This window comes from Amblyomma maculatum, chromosome 10 (assembly GCF_055883805.1).
Source record: "Amblyomma maculatum isolate TAMU_Amacu chromosome 10, ASM5588380v1, whole genome shotgun sequence".
Taxonomy (NCBI): Eukaryota; Metazoa; Arthropoda; class Arachnida; order Ixodida; family Ixodidae; genus Amblyomma; species Amblyomma maculatum.
Genome location: NC_139353.1, coordinates 99,024,291 through 99,036,980, shown reverse-complemented (window position 1 = coordinate 99,036,980; position 12,690 = coordinate 99,024,291). Strand labels below are relative to the sequence as shown.

At 44.1% G+C, this 12,690-nt stretch overlaps 1 protein-coding gene across 1 annotated transcript in view; it reads left to right on the top strand.

Moving 5' to 3' along the window:
* LOC146177101 (cytochrome P450 2U1-like) overlaps positions 1–12,690 on the top strand; it is a 63,028-nt gene that overhangs the window by 1,895 nt on the left and 48,443 nt on the right. The window lies entirely within an intron of this gene.

Below are 12,690 nucleotides of genomic sequence, written 5' to 3'. Positions count from 1 at the left end.
AACTGCGCGTTTGGTTGTGCCGGAAAATTTACGCCATTATGTGCTGCACGCCATGAACGACAGCATCGCATCGGGTCACCCTGGGTTCTCTCGCACATTTCACAGACTTCGCAATTATTTTACTGGCCTAGAATGTAGAAGACCACTAAATAATACTACTCAAGCTGTGGCCAATGTCAGCACCTCAAATCTCGCACCATCTCCCCTGCAGGACTTTTGCCACCGGTAAGGCCACCATTGGTGCCTTTTGAAAATGTTGGCATTGATTTGCTTGGCCCATTTCCCAAGCCTGCAGAAGGACGCCAATGGGCTACCGTCTGTGTAGATTATTTGACAAGATCTGTGGAGACGGCAGCGCTTTTATCCGCTGAAGCAAGTGATATATTGTCGTTCATGCTGCACTCCATTGTTTTTCGTCATGGTGCTCCACGTGCTATCATCAGCGACCGGGGAGAAGTTTCACTGCTGTCATCGTTGAGGAATTACTTCGGCTGTACCTACCACCCCAAACCTTACCACTCACAGACCAGCGGTGAGCTCAGAAACTGCACCCTCAACAACATGCTGCCCATGTAACTGGGACATTGTGTTGCCATTAGTGATAAATGCATATAATACCGCAAAGCATGAAATCATCGGGTATTCCTCGTTCTATCTGCTCTCCTTCTGGATTCCCCACACATTTTTAGACACCTAGTGTCCCCTCTCACCTCACGACGACCCTTTTGTCTATCAGGTCTTATGTCGACCTGAGGAAGCTCGTTGCTTGGCCCACTTGCGCACTTTGTCCTCACAGGTGCACTTCAAACAACGCCATGACAAGCGTTACGTTGAGGCCGCATATGAGTCTGAGGTCACACATGAGCTCAGAAACCGCACCCTCAACAACATGCTGCCCATGTATATGGCATAGTACCGCCGCAACTGGGACATCGTGCTGCCATTAGTGATATATGCATACAACACCGCAAAGCATGAAATCACCAGGTTTTCCTCGTTCTATCTGCTCTACGTCTGGATTTGCCGCACATTTTTATATACTTAGTTCCCATTCTCACCTCACGGCGACCCCTTTGTCAATGTCTATCAGGCCTTATGTCGTGCTGAGGAAGCTCGTCGCTTGGCCCACTTGCGCACTTTTTCCTCACAGCCGCACTTCAAACAACGCCATGACAAGCGTTACGTTGAGGTACATATGAGTCTGGAGATTTCGCGTGGTTTAACACCTTTGCGCGAGAGAAACGTGTACCAGAAACCAGAAGCTTTTGTTTAGGTAAACAGGCCCCTTTTTCGTGTTTACTAGGTGTATAGAAGGGAACTACGTGATTGCCTAAGTTGCAGCTCACAGTAGCTGCTCCCCTACCACCCAAGTAGCTTCTGTGTCTCGTCTTGAGCGCGGTGCCTGTCGTACAACCTGACTTGCTCGAAGACGAGCTTCGTCTGGAAAAGGGGAAATTGGCACGCTCTGAGCAGTGACGTTTGTGAACGAAGTTAAAATGACTGTAGGCAGAGGAGGAGGCTGGCGAAGGGCGAAGGACGTTGACCTGACTACCTGTTCTGTCCCGAGTTCATCCCCATCATCTGTGAATAAACCCACCTAATCGGTAAGAATATTTTAAAGGCTGGACGCTGATAATTGACGCGATACCCATGCAAAAGTTATCAATATATGTGCGGGACAATTGCGCGGTAATAATAATTCTTATATGTACTTTCGAGTGACCGATTCACCATTATTACGTTGTGCAAAATGATGAAACGCTGTCAGGCTCATTTAAATAGATTTGTGGTAAGAACTTTCAGCCTCACAGGTCGAGGGCGAAGGCGTGATTTCGATCGCGGCCGATGTGTTTCATTAAAGGCGAAAAAGGTATCTGTGTGCCATTATTCGTGAAAGTATGTAGAAAACCTGAAGAAATTTATCTGGAGCTCTTGCCCACTTTACCCCTCACAGCCACTGTGGGACCCAAGGCTAAGGCCCATATCATGGCCTAACAAACGAGTTCATGATTTCAGCAAGCAAAAAATACTTATATAATTGGTTTCGGCAAAGAGGTGGTGAAAGCACTTGTTCGAACCCAAAATGGCTTATCCTTTCACAACAATGTCCTTCTCAGGAATGGGCGGCGAACAGGAGCCTTAACTCCGGACCTTAGATTCGAAGTAGAAAAACGGGAATTCCTTTAAGAAAAAAGAAGTAAATTTCACAAGTGAAGAAACAAAACTAGAATGTACGAAACACCGGCAAGAGGAGAATTTCGAAAGTGGAAATATTTGTAAATTTTTAATGTAAACTGCAGACGTAAGTTCTGGATGACATTTCTATGATTTAAGGAAAGCAGTGGAGAGGATTATGTGCTAGTACCGATTCACAAAACACGCCATAGACAATGCCTGAAAACTAAATGATATATGAATTTTATTTTCACAGCACCTGCCGTTTCAGCACATCATGGAGCTATGAAAAAAAGATTGCTACGGCCTTACAGAGTGATCTGGAAGCAGGAGTGTTAAGGCTAATGCTAAGATTTATATGACCAGAAATATAAATTATCTAAATGTTCGCTATATATAATCAGCTGAAATAATTGGACATGGAAAAGAAAGACAAGAAAATGTGACACCCTGGCTTAGTGAACTGGGTCGAAATAGAACTCCAAAAAATCACGGCGAGGGCACAAGAGAGGTCAGCAGATGAAATTGCAGTTTGCTGGGCTTTATGGGTGTCAACTGCAGAAGGACGCTGTTAATTGACGGGATAGAAGCAAATACCTTGTCATGGAATGGTGTTATAAATGATGGTGACGTCGTGAAAACTGTGGCCCTCTAGCGGAAGCATCAAAGCCTGAAACGAGCAGCAGCCGCAGCCGCTACGCAGGATTAGATATTGTGTTGGGGCAGGTGTTAGCTGGAACAATCTTTCCGTAGACCCTTCTTGCCAGGAGATAAAGTACCGCTTGAGGTTGGTATGAATCCTACAGAACGCTTTCCTTTGTCCCACAGCGGGGCATTGTAGAGTGAAGACAACCAGTACGGAACAATGTTAGCCAATGCACGTAGACTGTGCCCGTTGAAAGTGTGGGTAGGAGGCACAGCGACGCAGAATGTGGAGAACCGTAGTGCAATGCGACATAAATACTCTTTCTGTTCATTGTCGGAAGCTGAAGAGGAGAAACGTAGTCAAAATACACAAAATTTAGTTTTAGTTTGAGAAATGGTTGGTTGGTTTTTGGGGTTTAACGTCCCAAGGCGACTCAGACTATGAGAGACGCCGTAGTGGAGGACTCCGGAAATTTCGACCACCTGGGGTTCTTTAACGTGCACTGACATCGCACAGCACACAGGCACCTTGTTTTTCGCATCCATCGAAAAGCGGCCGCTGAGGCCGAGATTAGATCCCGCGTCCTTGGGAACAGTAGTCGAGCGCCCTAACCACTGCGCCACCCCGGCGGGTTCAGTAACCTATTTATGCAAGTAAAATGACATCTATTATTGCCGAGAGTGTTTTGGTAATCATTTACAAACCATATTTGTTCTGGCGGGGGTAAGAGCAAGTGGTCTAAGACTAAAGGGGCTATCAATTATTCCCTTGACCATAAACAAAGCTCATAAAAATAAGGCAAATACACTGAGAGCGAATTTATAGTGTGTCGTCGAAGGAAGAGTTCTCGTCTAGCAATCAATGTCAGCGACTGAAAAGTTAGCGCCTCTGACAAAAGTGAATTTTGCTCGACGTACTTGTCAGGAATAATACAAACACTAGTCGCGTGCTGTAGTTTTGACGTTCTGCGGAACACGGTGCGCGTGGTCACAATAAATAATTTTTTATTATGAAACGATATGGAGAAGCAATGGAAACAGGTAGTTGTAAAGAATACACACCGTGGCTTTCTTGCATACGAGACTAAAACAAGTCGTCTTGCGTTTCATGTGCTGCCCAGCAATCAATCCATAGTCGAGGGCCGCAGAAGCGCATAAAACTTTTGCAAGAAGGAACATTAGGGGCTTCTTGAAGTGCTGCAGTATTCGCCGATACAACCTCATTGAAGACTTCACATCAGATTAAAGTATTTTGTTACAAATATGATTGTTGTCTAGAGATTTAACCTCAGACTGATCGGCGCGAATTTCGTGAGAAATAAAGCATCCTGGCTGCGTAAACAAGCCCTTCCTTGAAATAACTGTTTGGCTGTTTCTTTACGCTGCGAAGTTTCGTAGATGTCACAACCGGGGGGGGGGGGGTGAGAATATCTTATTTCTAAACTTTGTGATATATTTCGGGTCATGGAATACCTCCTGTATTCCGTGTCATCTCTGCATAAACGAAATCATTGGGAACGTTGAAGAGCTATCGAAGCCATCTCGAAGACACCCAGCAACGTGAGGCTAAGAATAAGATTACAAATGTTTCTCATTTTATATGTAATATATTACGCACCATCAAGTGAGAGAGCATGCAGTGCGGTAGCGTGGCTTGAACTAAGAAATAGCCGGACAGGTCACTGAGCTGATAGTTTCAGGGTGAAGGGAAGGTTAAGAAAGTAGAGTTAAGTCTTGTCGCCTTTGGTAATTAGACTTTTTGTTCGCTTTAGTATATTCTTTCATTGGTTTGCATTACCGATATTAAGTCGCCCTACAGAACGGATGCTACTACAACTGCTGGTTTAACACATTGAGGCCACCCGAGTAGGCAACGCATGCCTTCACTACAACGCCAAACGGCCATGAGTCACCTGTAATAATTAGCTGGTGCAGTTGCCACTGGAAGTTAAAATGGCAAGGTATGCCACGGTCGAGAATCGTGTTTATAAGCAGAACGTTTCAGGTCTCGTGGAGTGCTACCTCATTCGCGACAAACGCGGCACACTGCATGAAAGTGCCCCGTGACCAGGTGCCAAGAATATGCCATCTCAATGTAAAAATGAGAAGGTGTCATAATTGGTGTAGCCCTCCTTTTTCCACCTCATGTGTGAACCCGGATGGCAACGTGTTGCGACACGGGCTTAACCGCGATAAATAATCAAGGTTAAGTTTGCTTGACTGTACACGTGTGATTCTTAAACTACGTAAATTCACTTGCACAATGCTTGTCAGCTCTTTACCTGTAACCAAGAGCGAGACTTCCTTCTCCACGCGAGAAACCTAACGATCATACGTTGACCTGACCACGTACTGTGCTTAAAGGAGATAGTTTTATCAGAACCTTGTGCATCCTATTCTCCGCCTATGAAAGAAGCTGACCTTTAGGCTTTAGTACACATTTCGGTTGTTTCGGTTGGTTTCGCAAAAACGTCTTTTTGACTGATGCTTAAAGCAGGCCTGACGTGTTTTCTGAAAAGCTATGCAGATATAATTTGCCGAAAGGTATTCTTAAGGCAGGCTATTACCGGTACCAGATAGAATGCACAAACGTATAATCATTGTACTGAGTTTCTGCCTTGCCACGCAGGCATGCATTACCCATCTCACACCGTAAATGACTGCGCATACCATGCGCTACCTCACACATCTTTTAAATTGATTTGACGCTACCTTTTGTTACGCCCTCACTTTCACGTCCCTCTCTTATCCTCTCCGGCGGAGGAGCAGAAAAAAGTTCTCTCTTTCTACTTTTTGACAGGCTGTAGAAACTTGTACCATGTGCAAATCTCTGTTTCTAAGGTGTCACCCTCAAGTCCTCTTCCATCATGGCATCTGGTCAAGAAGGATTCATGTTTTTGAAGCCACTGCAAGCTGGCGTTTCACGCAATTGAGACCCTTGTGTTATTGTTAAAACTCCATATGCAAAAGATGCCTTTGAAGGTGGATCGGTTATCCATAACCTGTAAAACTGAAAGCTGTTTAATACAGCTACTGCCAGCCACCTCCACCTCTTATATAGCTTTAGAATGTGCTGCATGCAGTTCTCAAACATTTAGTTTCAGAGTTGAAAAGGTACAAATTTAGTATTGACACCGCGTTTGAGAAATGTGAGTGTCTGCTTTAAGTCTGCCTGCGGAGCTGCAAAAAATATGTTGCCCATTTTAGTTCACGTTTGAGTAGTCTAGGAGTGTAAAAAACCTAACCTCGCCTAAAATCAATATTAATCAATGTAATGCACTGTGCCGCGAGGAGTAATATTACGTGGAATGGTATTTCTCCACCACACGTCTCCGGCAGAATATAAAAGGGTACAGTTTACAGAATTCTCGCTCACTCCATCCACATACCTATCACGTCTGGTGCGGCGGTGTAACTAGCATAGCACGAGGTACACTTTTTTCTAATTTTACAAATAGTAAACACTGCTGTTGAATTCGCAAACGTTTCCTAGTTGCGTTGGGTATTAAGCAACGTGGAAGAGTGTGGCCAGGGTGGGGTATCCAATCGCCATAGTGCAATGGAGGCAATAAACATACATCCACTGTCTGCAGTCACCTTTGCTGCCCCTCCATTCCACAGATACCTTATCCTTGGGAGCCTAGTGTTTCCCACCGCTTTCAAAGTGGCCCCGCTTGAATTTTGTCATATTACTCATGCAATCCGTGCGCACGCTTGCAGCGACAAGTCCTTTTTTTCGCACAGGTTATGGCAGGTGATGACATAAACACACGGAGCTTATTCTATGCGTTTGGTGTAAAATCTACCGCAGTAGGTGCCAGCTATGGCAGCTCTTGTGAATTCCATAAAATATCAAGTTAGCGAACGCGGTAGATACAATATGAATGTTTAATAATAATTTACGACATCCTCGTTTGAAGCTGAAGTACTGGTAATGCAGCTAAATGGTGACACCTGCCACCTTCAACATTCGCAGCCTTCATTAGCACACGATTGTTGAGAACATTACCCTGTGCTGTTTCCGTGGACGTAAATGAGATAAAACATGAACTAGATTAATTACTTTCATATTTATGAGTGCCTTGTTAACATTCTATGCCTACCTCTATGACAACGCCTGAATTCAAAAGTTCGTAACAAAGGCATTTTGTTTTGAAAAGAGACACTTCTTATTCCAGGCAATGGAGTGGTCGATAATTTTGTTGACATTCGTCCTCTGCGCCTTGATATGGGCAGCGGTTCGACGCTGGCTAGGAAACGAAAGACTGCCGCCCGGTACGCGGCTTCCACCCATGCCACCAGTCCGATCTCTTCTGGGTCACGTCGAATTTAACAAGCCCGACTTCTACTGCAACAAGGCGCTCGAGTGGGCAAAACAGTATGGCCCCGTCTACAGGTAAAGTATTACATTTCCCATATTGCTTTTTAAAAGGAATAGCGCATTATTTCTTAATTTTGAATATCTGAAGAACGCAAAAAGACACGGTATGACCAACCATCTGATGTGACAATTCTGCTATACTTATTGGACCTGCTTTGAAGCCTTTACTCTACTGAATACCTTTACTCCAGGCCTATAACTACACGCACAATAGAATACTTCTGGAGCATTAAGGCGGGATGGGATAGATGGGGAGCTTATAGTTATAGAGGGCCCCCTACTTAGGAGGCAGTGGAAAGGGCTCAAGGGTGGCGCTCTTGCGGTGCTGTTGAAACTCCAGAAGAGTCTTTTAATTCAATTTCACCGTCTTATCCTTTTTTCATTGCTGTATATCTTTGACACAGTAAGTCAGCAAGGACAAAAATGAATAAAGAACCGCGCTCAGGGTGCAACAACGTATCATGTCAGTGGACTAGCAGGCATTTGAATTGCGCAGCCGCATCTAAGGGGGGTAAGTGTGGAATGCATGTCTTGCTTTTATACGCACGGAGAGCAGAGGATTCCCGTCCAGTGGTCCACTGTGCCAAATTGTGTTTGGAAAGGCACCTAAAATGACAGAATTCAGAGTAAACAAGAGTCAACCCATGCTAAAACTAATCATAGTCATGTGGAAGTAAAACGTTGTTTGTATAGTGTCTTCCTTAGTCGAGGTTTGTTTGTATAGTGTCTTCCTTAGTCGAGGTTTCATATGTCCATAGAACGGTATTGTATTTGCAGTCCGACAATGCGCCGTGTTCCCGTCTGACCAAGGGAACAGGCCTGAAATAGTTTAAGGTGAAAGGCTTTAATGGCTCATCCTGTCGTGGACAAGATGTGTTTGGCCGAGGCGGGATGATGTCATAGAGGTCTCGACCAATCACAGAGAACCTTCACAATATGCGCGAATTCGTGCCTTATATGGCCTTATGTCAATCAGTGATCAAGTACTAATGATGAATCATTATTAGCAATTGATAACTAATCATTTATTTTGCTGCTACATAACAATAAATAATTAACTACCTAATAACTATTTATTTTCGTACTTATTTACTAACCCGGTAATTAGCAATTTACCTAAATAACTAATGAATAATAATACTTTTTACCTAGTTAGTGCCTGTTGCGTAGAAGAATGCGGCGCTTAGGCTTTTGCCTTTCACTACTTTAGACACTAAAGCCCTTCGTAATGTTTTCTGCAAAAAAATGCGGACTCCCTATAGTAGGCATATTCAGTATCTCTTTCGACTTTCGCGCCAAACATGCGCCAAAAGTTGAGGCCGGTATTCAGAGGTGATGCTGAAAAAAATGTACGGATGTTTCACGGTTTTCAATCACATAAATGCTAACCTATTGACAATGAATTAGCAAAGTCCTTTAGGAGCGCTTGTAGCTCCAAGGGATTTATTTTTGCTGCTACATGTATCAATTTTTTTCCTCCCACAGATGCGGAACTTCTCTCATTGCTTAATGTTTGGCCATAATTCTGGTAGAAACATCCCGTAGCTTGAACCTGCATGTCATTTTTGCCCCCATATGAAATGGTATAGTTTAGTTCGCGATGGCGTAATGTTCAAAAACCAATCAGGCTTTGAAGGATTTTTTCCGCAAATTTCTTTGCACAATGCTTTTTAGCCAGGCTGTGAAGCTAGCTCAGAGAATAGTGCATATCTGAAGTAGTTGGCTGCTGAATGTTTCAGCAAGTCACTATGGAAGCACTTTTAATTATCAAGGAGAGAAAATTGAGTCGTAAAAGTTTTTGAAGGAACGAACTGTCAGCCAAGACGGACACTAGTTGCTATAAGACTAAGATCTTTAAGTAACTAATTATCTGAAGTTCCTCACTAGATTCCTAAAACACATATAAGTGATTACTGCCAATGTAGCCTTTGAAGCCAAGGAAGGAATGCCATATGATATATTGAAAAAGCCTCTTGAGGTTAAAGCTGAAGTCAATGCGTTGATTTTTATTTGCGCGAGTTGGAAAAGTTGACGCCTTCAACTTCCGAACTCGGTGCAATTGCTGTGCTAGCTAGTGCTATGCTCTGCTGACTATAGTCTCCGTTTTTAGAGGTTACCATAATCGCGCATTTTCCTCCCTCGCGCCATCGTGCGAGAAAAACTGCATCGTGTAATGACCGCTTCTTTTTTTTTTCTTTTACGGCGGAGGAAGAGATGAAAGTTCATGCCATGTCAAAATAGAGCAGGCAGCCGCTTATAAGCTTGCAGCCTTTGCAGCACTTTATCGGGACATGCTGCCTTCACACAAAGCAATCAGGCCACTCAGATTAGTTCGTTTTGATGGACATCTGCCAGCTTTGATTCAGCTGCATCACGATGTGTCGTATGTCAGTTGGCGATCTCGAACAAGCTTTTTTTTTCTTCGGAGGCTGAGGAGCACGTTTCAATTCTAGTATTATATTTATTTCAGACTCGTGAATCAACAGTGTGCAATGTATTGTTCCATCGCAGATACCGAGATTTCTCTGCTCTGTGTAGTCAGCCACTAGATAATGCAATTAGAGTTTAGTTTGCCTCCTTTGCTAAACTCGACTTTGTGTTGTCCCCGACTTCAGATCGTTGAGTTCATGAAGTATCGTAATAAACGTAGCACGGAAATATTTTTGTTGACGACTTTTCAAACAAGATTTGCAATAGAAAGAGTGAAAGATGATGGGATACTTGCGAAATCCAATTAGAGTGAACAGGTTGGAGGCAACCTTAATCTAAAAGCCCGCATTTCAACCAGCGTACACATTACATGTCGTACGCAGACTAGGAGACGCAGCCTCCCGCTTTATGTTGTCCATTTTGTTTTATGTCACTTAATTACAATGCTTTTTCCAATCGCGGAAAATGACATACTCTTCAGCACGAGACTTGGTGTCTATGCGACAATGGCAGTGTTAGCATTGTTTCAAAAGTTGCCCTGAAATCAATCAGAAAAATTAAAATTTCTGTTATCATTTGCCGAGTGATGTATATGTGCACAATCATTAGAACTGTTTTTCGCGTTTTACTCAAGTGTAAATAATCGATTCATCCGCAAAGTTGTGCTGAACGGTTACTTATTCGTTCGATATTATTAGTAACATATTTCCGAAAGGCAACTAAGTTTAAATCAACAAAAAGTAATGAAATATAACTTCATGTAAAACATTATTGCACTAAAATTCAGTTTCTTTGCAGAATAAAAGTGAACTTTATGGATGTGGTGTTGCTGAACAATTTGGAAAGCATGAATAAATTCTGCAAAGGAAATCAGTTGCTGGACCGACCTAATGTGATGAATTTGGGCGGTCAAAAATACAAGGGTGAGTAATAATTGCAGTGCTGTATAGTTAGCAGTTTGAATTTCTATGAACGCGAAGAGAAGCTAAACGATGCAGACTAATCATGTCGCCTTAGGAAGCTTACGGCGGCAGAGATAGTGTAGGAGAAACATGTCTACCAATATCTCAGGGAACCTATTTTAATGATTTGAAAAGAAAGGCCGCAGGAAGACAAATAAGCGGCTAATTGCCCAAGCCCTAAAAATGCTAAGCAGATGTTTAGCAGGAGGGATTTTGAAATAAATAATGTATATAGCAGAAAAATAATACAAAATGGGAAAACGTTTACTAAGTTTAACAGTAACAATGAAAAGCAATATTTCAGTTTTGGATTGTCGTGTTTACCGTCCCAAAGAGACAGACTCATGCTATGAGAACGCTGTAGTGGAGGGCTCGGGAAATAAAAAAAAGACATGTCGTCATTTAAATTGTCCCCCATGTACGTATACTAAAGTATTATATATAGAATAATGCAAACATAACGTCAGAAGTGTGGTAGCATTACTGCTGTTAAGATGTCGCGGTACATATCCCTTCGCACTTCACATGTAAAAAATAGCAACCTTAGTAAACTTGAGCAAATATCAAAGGTAAAAAACTCTATACCCCTTGTTCTGGGTATAGTCGTTCACGATACTTTTGGATATCTAAAGAGCGTTGAAGCGCGTTACTGTCACAAATATATTTGTCAGTATCATTTGGCATAAATCTCTGATTGGCATGCAATATGCCTATTTCATCGCTCACGAAATACCAATAGGTAAATATATGACGCCAAAGATATTCGTGAGGCTGTAAGCAAATGTAAGAGCAATACAAAAACGCTAGGCTTTATATTGCCGCATTCCTAATCATTCTTGTGGCGCCGTCATGCGGTCAGAATGGCATACCGATGCTTTTGCTGGCCTTGAGCCACGCTTGCCCATATTGAATCACCTTACAGCACAATGGACAGAAACATTGGTAACAGATCCAAAACCCCTTCCAACCAACACCAAAGGGCCAGGAAGAGATCACCGTCAACGCCACATAACTGATACGCAAGGCCAGCACCTCGGTCTCCGCATTTATACCGACGCCGCCCTATATCATGACGATGACACCGGCATCACGTTTGCAACCACCGCTTACTACCAAGAGGGTTCACAGCTGCACGCTACTAGCCACAGTGGTCGCAGGTACTGGTCCGCAACTGAACTTGAATTAACAGCCATCGACGAGGCCCTTCAACACTGCACCACGGGAACAGATAGTTTCATCTACATCTACACCGACAGTCAAGAGGCTATAAAAACCCTGCAAGCCCGTTCTTGCAAGACCTCAGTACAACACAGCATCAAAGAGCGCTGCCGATACCTGCGAGAGACCTCACAAGTCTCGGTGCGAATTCATTGGACACCTGGCATCACGCACAAGGAACTGGGAACAGAATGGCCCACGAGGCCGCTGGCACGCAGCTAGAGGAAGACCGCCGGCATAGCCTTGATGTGGGCCCGTCCAACTCGGACCACCCTTACTGCTCTCCCGTCTCCTTCATCATACCGGACTCTGTCATCACGCGGCTTAAACATGAGCGGAGGGGTTTGTTGCGGGACCTTGTCCCCGGTATTACTCCTCCGATCCCTTCCGGCCTCTCTCGTCCAGCCCAAGTTCTAACTCACAAGGTGCGAGCCGGTGCAGTGTATACACCGGACATCCTGAGTCAATGGCGCCGAACCAAGATCAGCTGCCCCAACTGCCCTGCTGACTCCGTTGACCTGCAGCACTTGGTCTGGACCTGTCCTGGCACGGCTGGCCTCCGCGCACGCTACACATCTGCTCACCACATTCAGAGTTACGAAGACTGGACAGCCCCCAATATCAACGCCAAGCGCAAGCTTAGTGCCTGCTAGACTTCATGTCGGAGTCTGGCGCCCTCAACCTCACCTAACCCACAACCTTTCCCTCTAGGCCTCAGGTCATCCTCACGAATAAAGATTTATGAATGAATGAATGAACTGAGCCGCGCTAGTGACCTCGGCATTCTTCGTCCTCCTCGCCCGAGCTCCTTCCAGCCTTGCCACGTCCCAGTGCCGCGTCACTGTGAATAAACCCATCTTCTAACCTCCTGGCTGTTTG